We start from the raw sequence: 14,956 nt of genomic DNA on the forward strand, positions 1-14,956 counted from the left end.
CGACTTATTATCAAAGTTATATTTATGCTATAGCATTGTGGGGTACATGTTATCATATCTTATCATCGTAGTACAGAATTTAATATGCCTCATAATCGCAACAAAGAAAACACAATGCCTCAAAGTCGTAAGATTCAAATCCTCGAGATCAACATTTAAAACTAAAGTTTATTATGACTCAAAAGTTATTACGCGGCAGAACATCAATTTAGCTATTATTATATCCGTAAACGATAATCCAGAAGTTATTATGCCACAAGGGTATAATATAGAAGTTATTATGATGCCTTAACGCGAAGTAATAAGAGGTGAACTTCCCGAGTGATAATCTGGGCATAAAGTAGGGAAACGTTGCCGCGAAGTTGGTCATTCGCAATAACGTGAAATCGTGTCCCTACATTACTCAAACATGATGGATAGCCTTTCTCGAAATGAGGTGTGAGGCCACACACGGCAGGTTTGTCCGGAGACGGAGGTTATCGGCACACCGGCTTGTCAAGGATGACGTATCGCCGCGGAGGTGTACGCGGTGGTAGTTCAGAGCCGTCTATTGCAACCTGTGCGAGCATCTGAGCGCAGCGGTACCTGAAAACCCTCTCCCGGGTTCTTCGAGTATGCCGGACACTTGCTCGTGAAAGGTATTTATCATGTGAAAAGTGACATAGGACGAGTTAATCGAGTCACTTAGCCGCTTGAACTTGCGCGACAACTCTGTCCTCCGTGCGAGGAGTTTCGACCGCGGTATCCAACGAGCGAATAAGATGGCTACGGTCCATCAGAAGGAAATGGAGTTGTTTTAACGAAGATTGATAGCGAAAGGATGAAAACATTCGGGGAAGGCAATCTTTCTGATAAGATTCACGCGCGCAAGGCTGATGACGATGAACGCGGAGCGGTAGATCTTGATCGGACGTGATGGTGATGATGTAACGATGTTCTGTGGAAAGTTCCGTGATTTTCTTGAATTGCGTGTTCATTTAGTTCAAATAAATGTTATTATGACGTTCGGTTTGTTGGAGTTTTGATCAGAAAACACTGCCTCATGATTCAGATCTGGTTTGCGGGTTAATGGAGTTTGTTGAAGTTCTAAGCAAAATGTAATGCCTCGTAATTAAGCTCTGGGGTAATTTTAATGTTTGTGTTCACGGTGAATACTAAGGGAGTGAGTGGTTTGAAGTTATGAGCAAAACATAATGCCTCACAATGAAGGGTTCGATTAATTCCCAAATTTTGTACCGAGCTTAAGTTTGAATTTTAATTAGATATTAATATCAAATATTAATAAATCGAGTTTTTTGACGATCCACACATAAAGTAATGCCTCAAAATTAAGCTCTGAAATGATTTTAAAGTCTACGTGCAAAGTAGATATTAAGGGACTGAGTGCTTTGAAGTTATAAGCAAAAAATAATGCCTCACAATGAAGGGTTCGACTGATTCCTAAATTTATACTGAGCTTATGTTTGAGTTTAAATAAGATATAATGTTAAATATTAATAAATTGAGTTTTCTGAAGATCTAGACAAAAAGTAATGCCTCATAATTAGTGTATAAGGTAATTTTATAGTCTGTGTTTGGGTTGAGCTCAGTTGAGATAGTAATCCAGTGAGTGTGGTGGCATTATAGGCATGTAGTAATGCCTTACAATACGGAACTCAGTTAATTTTGACGTCAGAATTTGGACTTGTATCTGGATAGATAATAATAGAGTACAAAACAGTCATAAAGTAAAGCCTCACAATTAGTATATGGAGCACTTTTAAGGTGTACATTTAGGTTTATTTTTGTCACGTACTAATCGAGCAGATTTATTAATATTATTTGTCAAAAATTAGTGCCTCAAACTTAATAGCGAGTTTGATATAGTTACATGCTCAAAGTAGTGCCTCATGGTTCGAATATGAATTAGGCACTGATGGAATAACTTATTGAAGTTATCGACGAAAAGTTATGTGCCATAACTAACATCTGTGTTACATGTGGGATCTGAGCTTGAGGTCTAAATTACGTATTGACAAACTGTAGTTTTTATACAACGTTGCTTCACAAAACATTAATTTGTATAAAGTGAAGAAGAAATGATGCTTCGACGATCACATTTAAGTTATGTATGAGGTCTGTGCATGTTCTCGGTCTATATTATTTATGCGCAGATTGAAATAACTAAAAGTTGATGTTTCAAAAGTAACATTTATGTTACGTACATGATTGCTGTACATCGATCTTCCATACTGACAAAGCGAAATTGCTAAACAATGATGCCTCACAACTAATATTCTCGTTATATCCGACATAAACTTAGCTGTAAATCCGAACTAGATACAAACAGACTAAAATTATCGAAGTTACGAGCAGAATCGACTGCCTCACCTCCATCCATTCGTCTTCGCACCCATAATCTATCACGACAAGGAGTTCCTACGAATGATCGAAGACGTTATCGTCAATCCACGGCAATTCGATACACACGGTGCTACCCTAAACTCTAGGATGACTCTTTGCTTTCCACTGTCATGCTAATCCCTTGCAGTGGGTAATTGCCGATTTATGCACGCGTAGACCAAACCCTACAAGCGTAATGCGTGCACAACGTGTGTCGAGGGTCGAAATTACTTTTCCGTGAAGAAACGAACTCGCGTTTGATGGATGATGCCGATATACACGTCCACCTTCCCGTCACGTTTCGCCATAGAATGCGTGTTCGTCACGTCATAGAATAAAATCCACGAAGAGTCTCTTTATTCTCGCTGTCGTCTTTGCGGTTAGCCGAGAGTCATTGTGTGATTCAGCTGAAATCTTAATGGAGTATCGAGAACCGCGGGTAGAATGTCTATTATGAACTCGCCTGTTTCCCATTACGGTCAATAAAAAAAGGGGGGGAGATTCAAACCGCATTTTTTGCGCCGCGGAAGAGGGAGGCTCGAGGGAAAGAGCCGCCTTACAACGCTGACGCTCGTTTTAGCCCGCGATCCATTCCCCGCGACGAACATTTCCATTTAGATGCTCATCTCGCGGAAAAGATTTCACCGAGGATATATTACCGTAACGTTATGTCTCCTTTCGTTCGAGGAAACCGGAACGAGATGGTATCTTTGAAATAAACGATCACGGTTAAACGCTTTGCTTGCAATACGACCCATTAACGTGCATCCACGCTAATATCCTGCCTCTGATACTCCGGCGAGCTGATGGCAGACGTAAACAGGAACAAGATGTCTCGCTTTAATTGATTTCGAACAAACCTGGTCACATTGTGAACACTTGACGATCGTAATTTCACGCGGAGCACCTGCCATTTCTTCGAATGCACCGCTGAGTGCTGCATAATGTACTGTGCGGTTTAACGTACTTCAACCACTAGCGAATTTACCCCTTACGGTAATGATGATGAATTGATATGAATTGTAAAAAGTCGGGGATAAGGTTGCAATAATCGCGAATTTGCACGGTTTAGGGATTTAAGGACTTGACTTGGTGATTTGAGGAATTTGGACTTTGGAAGATTTTGGAAGTTCGACTGGAAATTTAAGAATTTTGGAATTTCAAGAGTTTATGAACTTGAAAATATGGGATTTGTGCACTTTGAAGACTTGGGAATTTTGAGACCTTGAAATTTGGGGATGAAGTAATTTAGGAATTTTGGGACATGAGAATTTGGGGACGTAGGAGTTTGAGGATATGAGAATTTGGGGATTTAGGAAATTGGGGACTTAAGAGTTTGGAGATATATGAATTTGAGGAATTCAAAGTTTGTGGGTCTAGCAATTTGGGGATCTGGGAATTTGAGGACGTGGAAGCTTGAGGCCTTAAGAATTTGAGGACGTCGGAGCTTGAGACCTTAAGAATTTGAGGACGTCGAAGCTTGAGGCCTTAAGAATTTGTGGACGTCGAAGCTTGAGGCCTTAAGAATTTGAGGACGTAAGAGCTTGAGGCCTTAAGAATTTGAGGATTTATGATTTAAGGACTTTAAAATCTGTGGATGAAGCAATTTGGGGACCTCGGAATTTGGAAGTTTGAAAATTTGAACACCTAGAAGTTCAAGAACTAAATAATTTGAAAACCTATTTGTGAATCTAATAATGTTAAGACCTTCAAAATCCAAAACTATGGAAACATACATACTTGAATAATTTAAGTATTTAAATCTTTGGATGTCTATATTTTACATCAAGTAAAAATTAAAACATGCCTTACTCTGTGGTACTAAATAACTTTTCACGTATATAACTTGCACTAATTTTCACATAAATTTGCTGATATAAACTATAACAAGATTGGATAATAATTTTAATATAAATTACAGCGATAACGTTATCAGAGACCACGTTATATTACTGCTTGTCGAGTTATTGTAAGGTATGTAATTACTACATCGACTATCATCGACGTGTGTATAATTACTACACGCGCTATCATCAATGGTTATCTAATTTCTGCACGTGCCCTTATCATTGAGTGTGAAATTACTGGATATACTGTTCAACTCTCGACATTCAACTAATAGATGTGCATCATTACAAATTGTGCAATTGGTATGTTAACTTGTTGATTGTAAAATCTACAATTAATTAATTGTCCTTTGATACGTCCAGTTGGAATTTGTAACCAATGTTTCAATGAGATTTGTAACATTTGACAGTGGACTTTATGTACTGTCGTTACGAATGCAAGCTCAGCTTTTTGTTTAAAGGGGAATCAGGACAGTTTAAGTACATACAGATATCAACTCACGAGTTTGATCGACCTAAATAAAAAGGGTCCATTTCCGCCGTTAACACTTCCAGCGTTACATACAGAAAAATAAATTGCTAAAATTCCCAAATTTCTCAAAACTTCAAAAATTCTCAAAATTGTAAAATTTCCAAGTTGTCTAAATTCAAAAATTCCACACTTTCTATGTCTAAAAATTCCAAATTGTCAAATTTCCAGATTTCAGAACATCTGACTGAAAAAATTCCAAATTTCCCTGAATCATCACTGCGCTAGTGCACACACAAGTACCCCATTTCTCATATATTCTTCAATACACAAACTCACCTAACCATCCCCGCTCTATAATCTCCACGTCCTATATCACTGTCTAAACTCTCACACTTGATAATTCTCTACAACAATACTCCCCACAAGATGAGTTCTGAACACCGAGAAAAATTCACCTACACTCGATTAAATCAAAAAGAATATATCCAAGCTTCACATACACTTCCTTCATAACTAAACAATTATATCAGTCATACATACCAGTTGCATCAAAAAACGAGGAAGTAAAACGTATTCTCAGATATCTTTTAACGCTGACAGTACAGATGTCAACCCACGAGTTGGCGCGTGATCCAAAGTAAAAGAAGCTCCCCACCGTGAACACTTCCAGGTTTACATACAGGCAAATAAGAATAATAATGACAATAAAAACTGCTGAACGCAAGTAGCACTATCTCACTCCCGAGACGTTTGCCTGTCATTGTTTTTTGCCGAAATTGGTGTGCGATCGCTCGTGCCAATATCACCTAAAGTACGTGTGAGACGTCAATTTTTCTATTCGGACCAATCGAAGTAGTTCTTCTAAACACGTCAGCTTGTTCATGCACCAACTCTTGGGTTGACATCAATACATAGATTTATCATATTGTCATAAATGGATGAAAATTTAGCAAAGTCTCAAGACTGTGAAATCTTCAGGTTTCTGAATGTTATAGCTTTCAAATTCACAAATTTCTAAATTACTCCCTAAATTTCCACGTCACTATATACCTAATTCCTCAAATAACCATGTGTCATATAATGCCCTATATCTCCATCTTAATACATCTCTGAACTTCCACGCCTCCATATTCTTAAATCCCTTAACTGTTAACACCGCAAGTTATGTCTTCAAATCAGTCCCTAGATCCATTATCCCTAAAATTCCGAAATTCCGAAGAACCTCGCAAGTTTCGAAAGGTAAAAATTGATTATAAATAAAATTAGCATATTTACTTTAAAAAAGGCGGAACACAGGTTTTCCCTAAACTTTCGTTCTGAGGCAACCCTATAAACTGGTGAAATGTTTTTCAATACTTTTCGAACAAGCTTCTCCTCGCATACCGGTAGGATCGTTTTCTCGCAGTTGGGCCAAGTTTTGACACAAACTATTCACTAATAGTCTGCGATATGTGAACAACCGGTATGTAACGTATAATGGCGGCGGAGAAAAGAGAAGTTCCCAGTGTACTCGTGGAATTCAAGGCAGCCGAAGAGCGGTGGTTGAAATGTGGAATGCGTAGATGGCGGAAAATGGGGGTGGAACGGTACCCAGTTCGCCTGTTCTTTTCCCGGACAAAGAAAAAGCTTGGAAAATGAACGGTAGGTGTTCTCCTTGTCGGCTATACACAAATTTTCCGAAGAGCAAAAATCGATCACGCGTGTTATAACTTTTTCTACCTTGTTCCTTTCTCTGCGCGCCGTAGACAAGACTGACGAGTTCCATTGTTTCGCGGCGAACGAAAACGCGTTACCCGCAGGACTGCTTAATAGCGAGAGGGTGGTTTAATTATATGCTAGACGATAATTCGTAAAGAGAGGCGTGCATCCGTGATAAAGCGTGATTTTCCTTGGTATAAGAGCGTCGAAGGTCGGAAACGACGCGGATTAGAGAGCGCGACCGGAATTTCGCGGGGAAATCCATTGCTGGCGCCGGAACCATGACCGACCCTGGAGAGCTTTCAACCAGGACGAATGAATACCCGAAAAGGAGGGGGATTACTTCCGTCTCATTAGCGGGGGCCACGATTCCGCGCCGTGAGATCGTGGAATTCGTCACGCCTGCCGACCGTATCCTTACACACCCACGAAAATCCTAATTCATTCCACGATGAAAACCTATATATACGCGTTGCCGATTATTAACCCTCCGATGACGGCGGCGAAATTTCTATGGTTCCGACACGAGTTATGTAGGCTGACTCACTTGGACCTGACTCTGCATGGCGTTGCATAATTTATCGCTTCCGTGTAATGATGTTTATGAATAATTCAGGGAATCGAAAGGCAAATTTCAAGACGTCCGGAGTCTAACGCGGTTTCATGACTGAAAAGTATCGCGTAATGATACTTGTGGCGTGCGAATGAGAAGCTTGAAGCATGTAGAAAATGACTTCATAAATGTTCTATCGATGTTCGTAGCGCAAAGTGCCTGTCTGTTGGCCTCAAAGCATTATATCATAATATTAACAATGAAATTGCGGTATTAGTTGAAAGACGATTTGATGACATAAAAGTGTGCTCAAATGGCACTTGTGATATGTTAATTTAAAGCTTAGAGTGTGAGAAAAGTGGCTATGTGAATGTTTAATGTATATTGTTTATATAAAATGGTGTACATAGATCAAAATGCAAAGTATGAATATTAAATATGAAGTATATTTTACTAGATAGCTATAGTTTCACATAATTTTGATGATATAATGATGATATAATTTTGTTCAATTGTAAGATTGATGTATCATAAGTGCCAGTCTATTAACAGAAAACATTTCATTACTTATAATAACAGTACTGCTTCTTGAGGCCGATAACCAATCACTCTACATTAAAAATAATGTCGAGACAGTTATATAGTCATTTCCTTCATTCTTTAACCTTGAATTTAATACATCATAAGCACATTTTGACGCTTTTTTTTGTTAAAAGCTCGCGTCGAACATTGATAGGATATATTTCATTGTTCATAAAGACTGCTTCTTGAGGCCAACAAGCAACTCTTTTGCATACAAAATATTGATGAAACGTTTACGTAGTAATATTCTTGAACCTCTAACTCACAAATTAATATACCATAAGTGTCATTTTGTAGTACTTTTCAGTCATGAAATTGTATCAGACTTCCCAAGTTCCAAAATTTACTTACTTTCGTTTCCAATAAATACGCCCCTCACATGTGGGTACAGTGACACTTTAAAGAGCCATCTCTGGTCCTGTTCTTGACGTACCCTTATACTCGATACCGGTAGTTAACGATATCCGGAAGATCCTTTGTGCGAGTACAGTTCGTTATATCCAAGGCGTAATTTGTGTTTCCGATGGCAAAAAACCTTTGTCGTCCAGGGCTATCAAATTTCGTCTTCGCTCGCCATTAACGACCGTCTACCCCTTTTAGGAATCTTTGTAGCAATCGGTTGTTTCAACAAGTTAGAGCCCTGTTAACGATCCGTTTGATCTTATTACTAACACCTTCAAAAAATTCCAAACTTCACATCTCTTCAGGGTGTTCTTAATAATCATCACGTTCCAAATTTCTAACTCAAGTAAGATATGCCTCCATCTGTGTACTGTTAACGTTCAGGCCCGACTGTGTAACATTACACATTTTATAGAGGGATCCGTATTTACGTTCGTTACCCCGTCCAAGCATTTTGCTATTATGTACATATTTTGCTGGCTTCATACCCGCGGTGAGGTTAGTTAGGGGTCACTGAGAGCCCAGACCGACCAGTTGCGTGCGCCGGGCAAAGTTTCAAAGCTCGCTGCGGAATTCTGACGAGGAGGTGGTGAGTTGCGTGTAGGTCTTGGAACGATCGTCTCGAGAGGAGGACTTCCGTGGCGTCCCTCGAAACCTCGAAGACGAACACTGTACGTGTATGTGTGCGTATCCTGTCGATCGTAGGGTAGCGAGAGGGAGTTTCATTTAAGTTAGAAATTGCTTCTTCCGCAGCGATGATGGGACGCAAATTGGGCGCGAAACAGAACGCGAACGAGAAGAACGTAAGAGAGGCAGGCGTTAAACAGCCGCCGCTCGGAAACGAGATATCAAATAATATATTGATTTTTTGTTCATTGCCGAAAGACGGGGATTATAGGTGGAGGGTTCAGCGTTTCGAACATGGTATTTGACCCTTAACTTTCAACCAGGTCACCTACACATCTAGAACAAAATTTCATTCATAACAACTGTTCACACCAAGAACCATAATTATAACTCTTTATGAAACAAAGTGTTCTTAAATTTTAAAAATCAATGTTAAGTTCTAAGTCGAAAGTACTCAGACATTCTGTGAACTTGACGCTGTTTTACAAATCTGACTAACAATAAGAAGAGCGTCTTAGACATATGTGTGAAGCATTGTTTAATACGTTGTTCATGTAAAATGCAAACAGCCTTTTAGAAAATTTTAGCCAAGATTTTCTGCCTGAGCGATTTAACTGATCCGTTTGAAAGCAGAGTGAAACTTCATGGATCGTTTGTTCCCGATCATAGTAGTCAGCCATCTTGTGATTTTAAAAGGCAAACAAAGGGCGACGAAATTGGAACGTAATACCGGGAACACGTGCCATTTCTTTTTCCCAAAAAACGAATTGCGAGTCCACGAACCAGAGGAATGCGTAGGTATCCTTGGAAAACATCAAAGCTACATTTGGAACGATTGAAATTGTTTTCCTGGGTTACGTTGGATGAGTATCTGGCTAGATCCCGCTCGGAACCGATGTCCTTCCGTCAGGACCAATTCTTCGATTGTCTTTTGCAGACAAGAAATTACATTCCGACACGTGTGTTGTATCCCTCGCTGATTTTCTCTCTTTCTCTCTTTGTGTACCTTCTACCAGACGGGACCTCTCTCGTCCACTTTCTTCCTTCGTTTTCTTCCTTTCACCGTCTGCGGTAACTTAAACATCTGCCGGACCGTTTATCGGATCCTCGTGGATGTTCCGTTTAGAATCGGAGAAATTTTCCTTTTTGGTTTTCGGAGGAATCGAACTTTTGGCTGTCAAAGTAGCAAATTTATTGTTGGTTGAGACATTTGGGGATGAAGAATTCATGATCGAACGCGGGGTCAAGGTGTGGTTGGAGAGTTTCAAGATTTTTGAATTTATAGGATTCTGAGAATTTTTGAATATTTGGTAGTTCGAGGTTTTTGAGTCATTGGTTCTGAGTCATTCTTGCTTTTGAGTTCAAGTATTTCGTTCTTTAGGAATTTGGAAACTTAGGAAGTTGGCGTTGTGACACTTTGGAACTGTGAGACTTTTGACCTCTGAAGATTTGGGACTTTGAGTTTTTGAAATTCTAATATTGGAATATTTTGGGATTTGAGGCTTCGAGATCTCAAAAACTCGGTACTTTAGGATTTTGAGACTCTCAAGATTTGCAACTTCAACTCTTTGAAACTTTGGATATCAGAATATTTTGAGATTATGGGACGTAGAATTTTGGAATTTTGAGATAGAAATTTGAGACTTCGGAACCTTGAAAATTTGGGATTTAACAATTTTAGATCATGGAGTTCAGTGATTTTAGAAACTGGGACTTTCGGACCTTCAGAGTTGTAGAATTTTGAAGATTTGATATGTTGGGTTCTTGAGATTTTAGGTATTTGGAACTTTGAACCTTTGAAACCTGGGAAATTAAGAAATTTGCAAATTTGGTACGTTGAGACTTTGAGGCCTTAAGAATTGTTTGCTTTTGGAATTTGAACATTTTAGAGATTTGGACTTTGGAGTCTTTGGAATTATAGGAATTTGAAAACTTGATAGACTGAGTTTTTGGAGCTTTGTGAAGTAGAAAATGTTCAAACTTGGAACATTGGCATTTTGAGGCCTTAAGAATTTTTTTTTTAATACTCTAGAGATTTGGATTTTAGAGTCTTTGGATCTGTAGAAATATAAATATTTGAGGCTTTGAGTCATTGAAACCTTGGAAATAAGAAAAATTTCTAATTCGCAAATTTGATACATTGACACTTTGAGGACTTGGGAATTTCTGAATTTTTAAACTTGGTATTTTTAGAGATTTGAACTTTAGAGTCTTTGGATCTGTAGAAATATGAATATTTGAAATTTTAAGTCATTGAAACCTTGGATATGCGAAAAATTTGTAAATTTGCAAATTTGATACATTGACACTTTGAGGCCTTGGGAATTTCTGAATTTTTGAACTTGGAGATCTTAGAGTTGTGGTCTATAGAATCTTTGTGACTCTAAGAATTAAGGAATTTGAGACTTTAAATCTTTAAAGTCTTGGAAATTGTAAAGTGTGCAAATTTCTTGATTTGTAGCTTTGAGGCCGCAATCTCTTCGAATTTCAGATCTTTAGAACCTTGAATCCTTCATTATTCAGAAATCTGAAGCTTTACAACCTTAAAATTTTCTTTGAAACATTTGAACCTTGAATCCTAAATAATTTAAAATATTTAAATTCTATTTGTTGATCTGAAAATTTGCGATATCTACACTTGTACTCCATAAAACTTCAAAATCTCTTACAAAAATCTGCAACTGCAATTTACCATCGGACAAAACACAGCTATACGAATTACTGAATGCACAAAAAATTAAGATCAGCAATAATAATTTTTTATTTAAATAAAAGCGGAGCGTAAAGAAAATAAACCTTATCAGATTGTTGTATATGTGCCATCTCTCGTTTAAACGAAGCGTGCCAGGGATTAGACTCGACTGTTTTCTGCTCCACCGATTTTCCCGCAATGCGACGGAGAAGCCAGCCGATCAACGATTAAATTTCTCGAAACTCGTGACTTCGATTGTACATTCAAGGTTCGTCGCAGTCGGGTATCGAGAAGCGGCGCGGAAGTCCAGCCCGCTGGAGGATGTCTGTTTGCTTTATTTCAGTGTAGGGAGAGAGAAAAGCCGGTAGAAGAGAAGCAGAAGAAAATACCTGACTGTGTTTTCAAGCAACAACGGCTGATTGTCTCCTGCAGCTGGCTTATTTTTGTTTCTACGGATATAGGTCAATTCTTATCGAAGCAATCGCGCGAAAACAGTACTCTATACTTTTACAGGATAATTGCGACAGTTTTTCTCATATTATTTATCAATTTTTATGAATTTTTATTGTCGCGTTTTATTTTTCTTGCAGTCTCATATAAACTGACGGTTGTTTCAAGAAATGTATCAAAACAAGTATGGGAGTTGCTTCAAACAGGTATAGATTCTGCTGTTTCAAATATGTTGAAACAAGTATTCAATTATTTCAAATAAACAGACTGAGTGTATGTTCAGTTGTTTCATAAAGATATGTTGAAAGAAATGTACAATTGCTTCAAACTTTGAAGCAAAATTGAAACTATTAATTAATTGTCTCACGCATGTATGTTGATATAAACGCAGGTTCAATTGCTTCACACATATAGTTTGATATAAATACAGGTACAATTGTTACAAACAAATATGTTGATACAAATGCAAGCACAACTATTTCACAGAAATGTGTTGAAACAAATATACAGTTGCTTCAAACCGACATATTGGAACGTTCAATTAATTGCCTCATATACATATGTTGATACAAATGCAAGCACAACTATTTCACAAAATTGTGTTGAAATAAATATACAGTTGCTTCAAACCGACATATTGGAACGTTCAATTAATTGCCTCATATACATATGTTGATACAAATGCAAGCACAACTATTTCACAGAAATGTGTTGAAACAAATATACAGTTGCTTCAAACTGACATATTGAAACGTTCAATTAATTGCCTCATGTACACATGTTGATGCAAATATAGGTATAATTACCTTACACACATATGTTGATATATATACAGGTACAATTGCTTCAAACAAACATGTCCTGAAATAAGTACAGGTGCAATTTGTTCAAACTCACATGTTGAAACAACTATTATTGCCTCAAATCAAAATTTGGAACACATATTCATTTATTTCAAATATGTTAAAATAAATACAATACAATTTTTGTTCAAATAAATACAATTAACAAACCTATTAAAACATACTAACTGCCTCACATAAATGTGTAGAATTAAATATAGAGTTACGAAATTCTAAAATTGAAAACCAGATCAATATTTTAATGTATGAAAGTTCAAAGGGAATCTGGACCAGGTCAACATCAAATGTGAATGATTGGATCCAATTTGAATTAGGTTGATGTTGATTACACAGTGACAACTACGATAAAAGGACACGGATTCGTGTAGAAATTAGTATTAGTGCGGACAAAAGTTTACAGATCAAAGGAACCTAGATTACATCCAAGTTAGATGAGCGTCATACGTAGACATGACCCGAGTTACATCCAGGTTATGTTTTGATTAGATAGTCACTTCAAGTACGGCGGAAACATAAGAAGTTAAGGACGTTAGGAAGTTAAGATTTAAATGAATAGTTGTTTGTTGTACAAAGAGGGGCAGAGTTCGTTCCAGTTCACGTCTTCATTTGGTCAGAATTAGGTCCGCGTTAAGTTTGGGTTAGATATCCTACTCCGCGCACGAAAGGTGGCAATCTTCTCCGACGTTACGAAAAGTTGTGAAAGCTTTTTCTGCGCAAGCACACTGGCAAATTATACAAACGACGTTATCGCGCAAAAAGTAATTTGGTTCCATGCTAATAGGCATCCTCTATCCTCTTTCTTTTCTCCCATTTGCTCTGCTGTCTCCGCGCCTACTCTATCTCTGAATAATGCATACGTTGAGCTAGAATGTGATATAACGTAGAGAAAAATCCCGGAAATAGAGATCCGTCTCGATTATTGACGAAGAAACGAGGAATATCATTTCGCACTTAGCTCGACATTAAAAGGGAATCGGGTCGTTCTATTTCGCATATACGCTTGAAAAGTGTGCTGCCTAAAATTAGGTGACTGTTGCGATCTCGTTGATCTAATTTTAACTTGGCCGATCGGTTTCGCAGAAATTGGCAGATCCGTTCGACCAGTTCTGTCCCCGTTCACAATTTACGGAATAATTGACGACCTCATCGACGAAATGGAAAGTGGTCCATCGGTCACGTTCTTCATTTCGGCCCGCATGCAAAAGTTTCCCTCGAAATGAAGTTTAGAACGAAAGGACACTCGAATGGAGATGAGGCACGTGTTCGAAAGACAAGCGAAAACGCGGTGACCAAGGGCGGGCAATCGCGCCGAACAGAAGGGCAGCAGGCAAGATTACGAGGAAGTTTCATCGAAAAATCGAAATCAGGCGTAAGAAAACTCCCCTGGGTATAAAAGTTGTTCAAGACACAGGCAGCTGAGTGTGCTCAGCCAGAAAGAAAAAAAGGGAAGACGGAACGAAGGGAATATTAGGAAGGTGATGCTTACTCGACCATGACTCTTTTCCTTCGGATACGCGTATCTCGATCTCCTTTGTCTACGTGTGTGCTTGATAATATCTAAAGGCAACGCCGGTAGAAAGGACAGGCTCAAAACAAACTACTTTCATTGATAACGATTTACTGAACTTCAGAATCTCATCGTCTGGTAAATGTATTGCTGCTTAAGGCCGACAGGCAACCATTTTATATTATGAATATCGATGAAACATTTATATACTCATTTTCTGCAAGTTTCAAGCTTTATATTGATGTGCCATAAGTGCTATTTGATGATGCTTTTATGTCATCAAATCATGTCAGATGTTAGCCAACATATCTCTCTGTCATTATTCGTAGCAACTCCAGTCAGTTATCTCTCATTTTATAACGGAATATTAATGAGGCATTTATGTAATAATTTTGCACATACTTTAATGTAAAAATTGATATGTCACAAGTGTCCTTTGATAATGTTCTTATATCATAAAAAAATGTTAGACATTGATCAACATTCTTTACATTCACTATATTGCTGTTTGAGGCTGATAACTTGCGTTAAAAAAATTGATAAAGTTATACCAAACTTTAAATTTAAAATTGATGTAATATGAGAACTATATTATTGTTGAAATGAAGGACATTAATCAACCTAAATATCAAAGTCAATTTATAGCAACTATCTTTGCGTGAGGTCAGCAACCAGTCATTTGGCATCAAGAATATTAAAGAGCCAGTTACACAGTAATTTTCTTCGTACTTTAAACTTCAAATTCATGTACCATGAGTGCTATTTAACGGCGTATTTCAGACACAAAATTCCATTAGACGTTTTACCTGCAAAATCAATCATTTGTCACACAACACCGTACCTCGATCTACCTACGAACAAAGTGACGTGACGAACCGGAA

The 14,956-nt window shown here is 38.0% G+C and overlaps 1 protein-coding gene across 1 annotated transcript in view; it reads left to right on the forward strand.

Moving 5' to 3' along the window:
- Positions 1–14,956, forward strand: part of Ten-m (teneurin transmembrane protein Ten-m) — a 748,404-nt gene that overhangs the window by 381,365 nt on the left and 352,083 nt on the right. The gene's annotated exons all lie outside the window — the stretch shown is intronic.

This window comes from Megachile rotundata, chromosome 6 (assembly GCF_050947335.1).
Source record: "Megachile rotundata isolate GNS110a chromosome 6, iyMegRotu1, whole genome shotgun sequence".
NCBI lineage: Eukaryota > Metazoa > Arthropoda > Insecta > Hymenoptera > Megachilidae > Megachile > Megachile rotundata.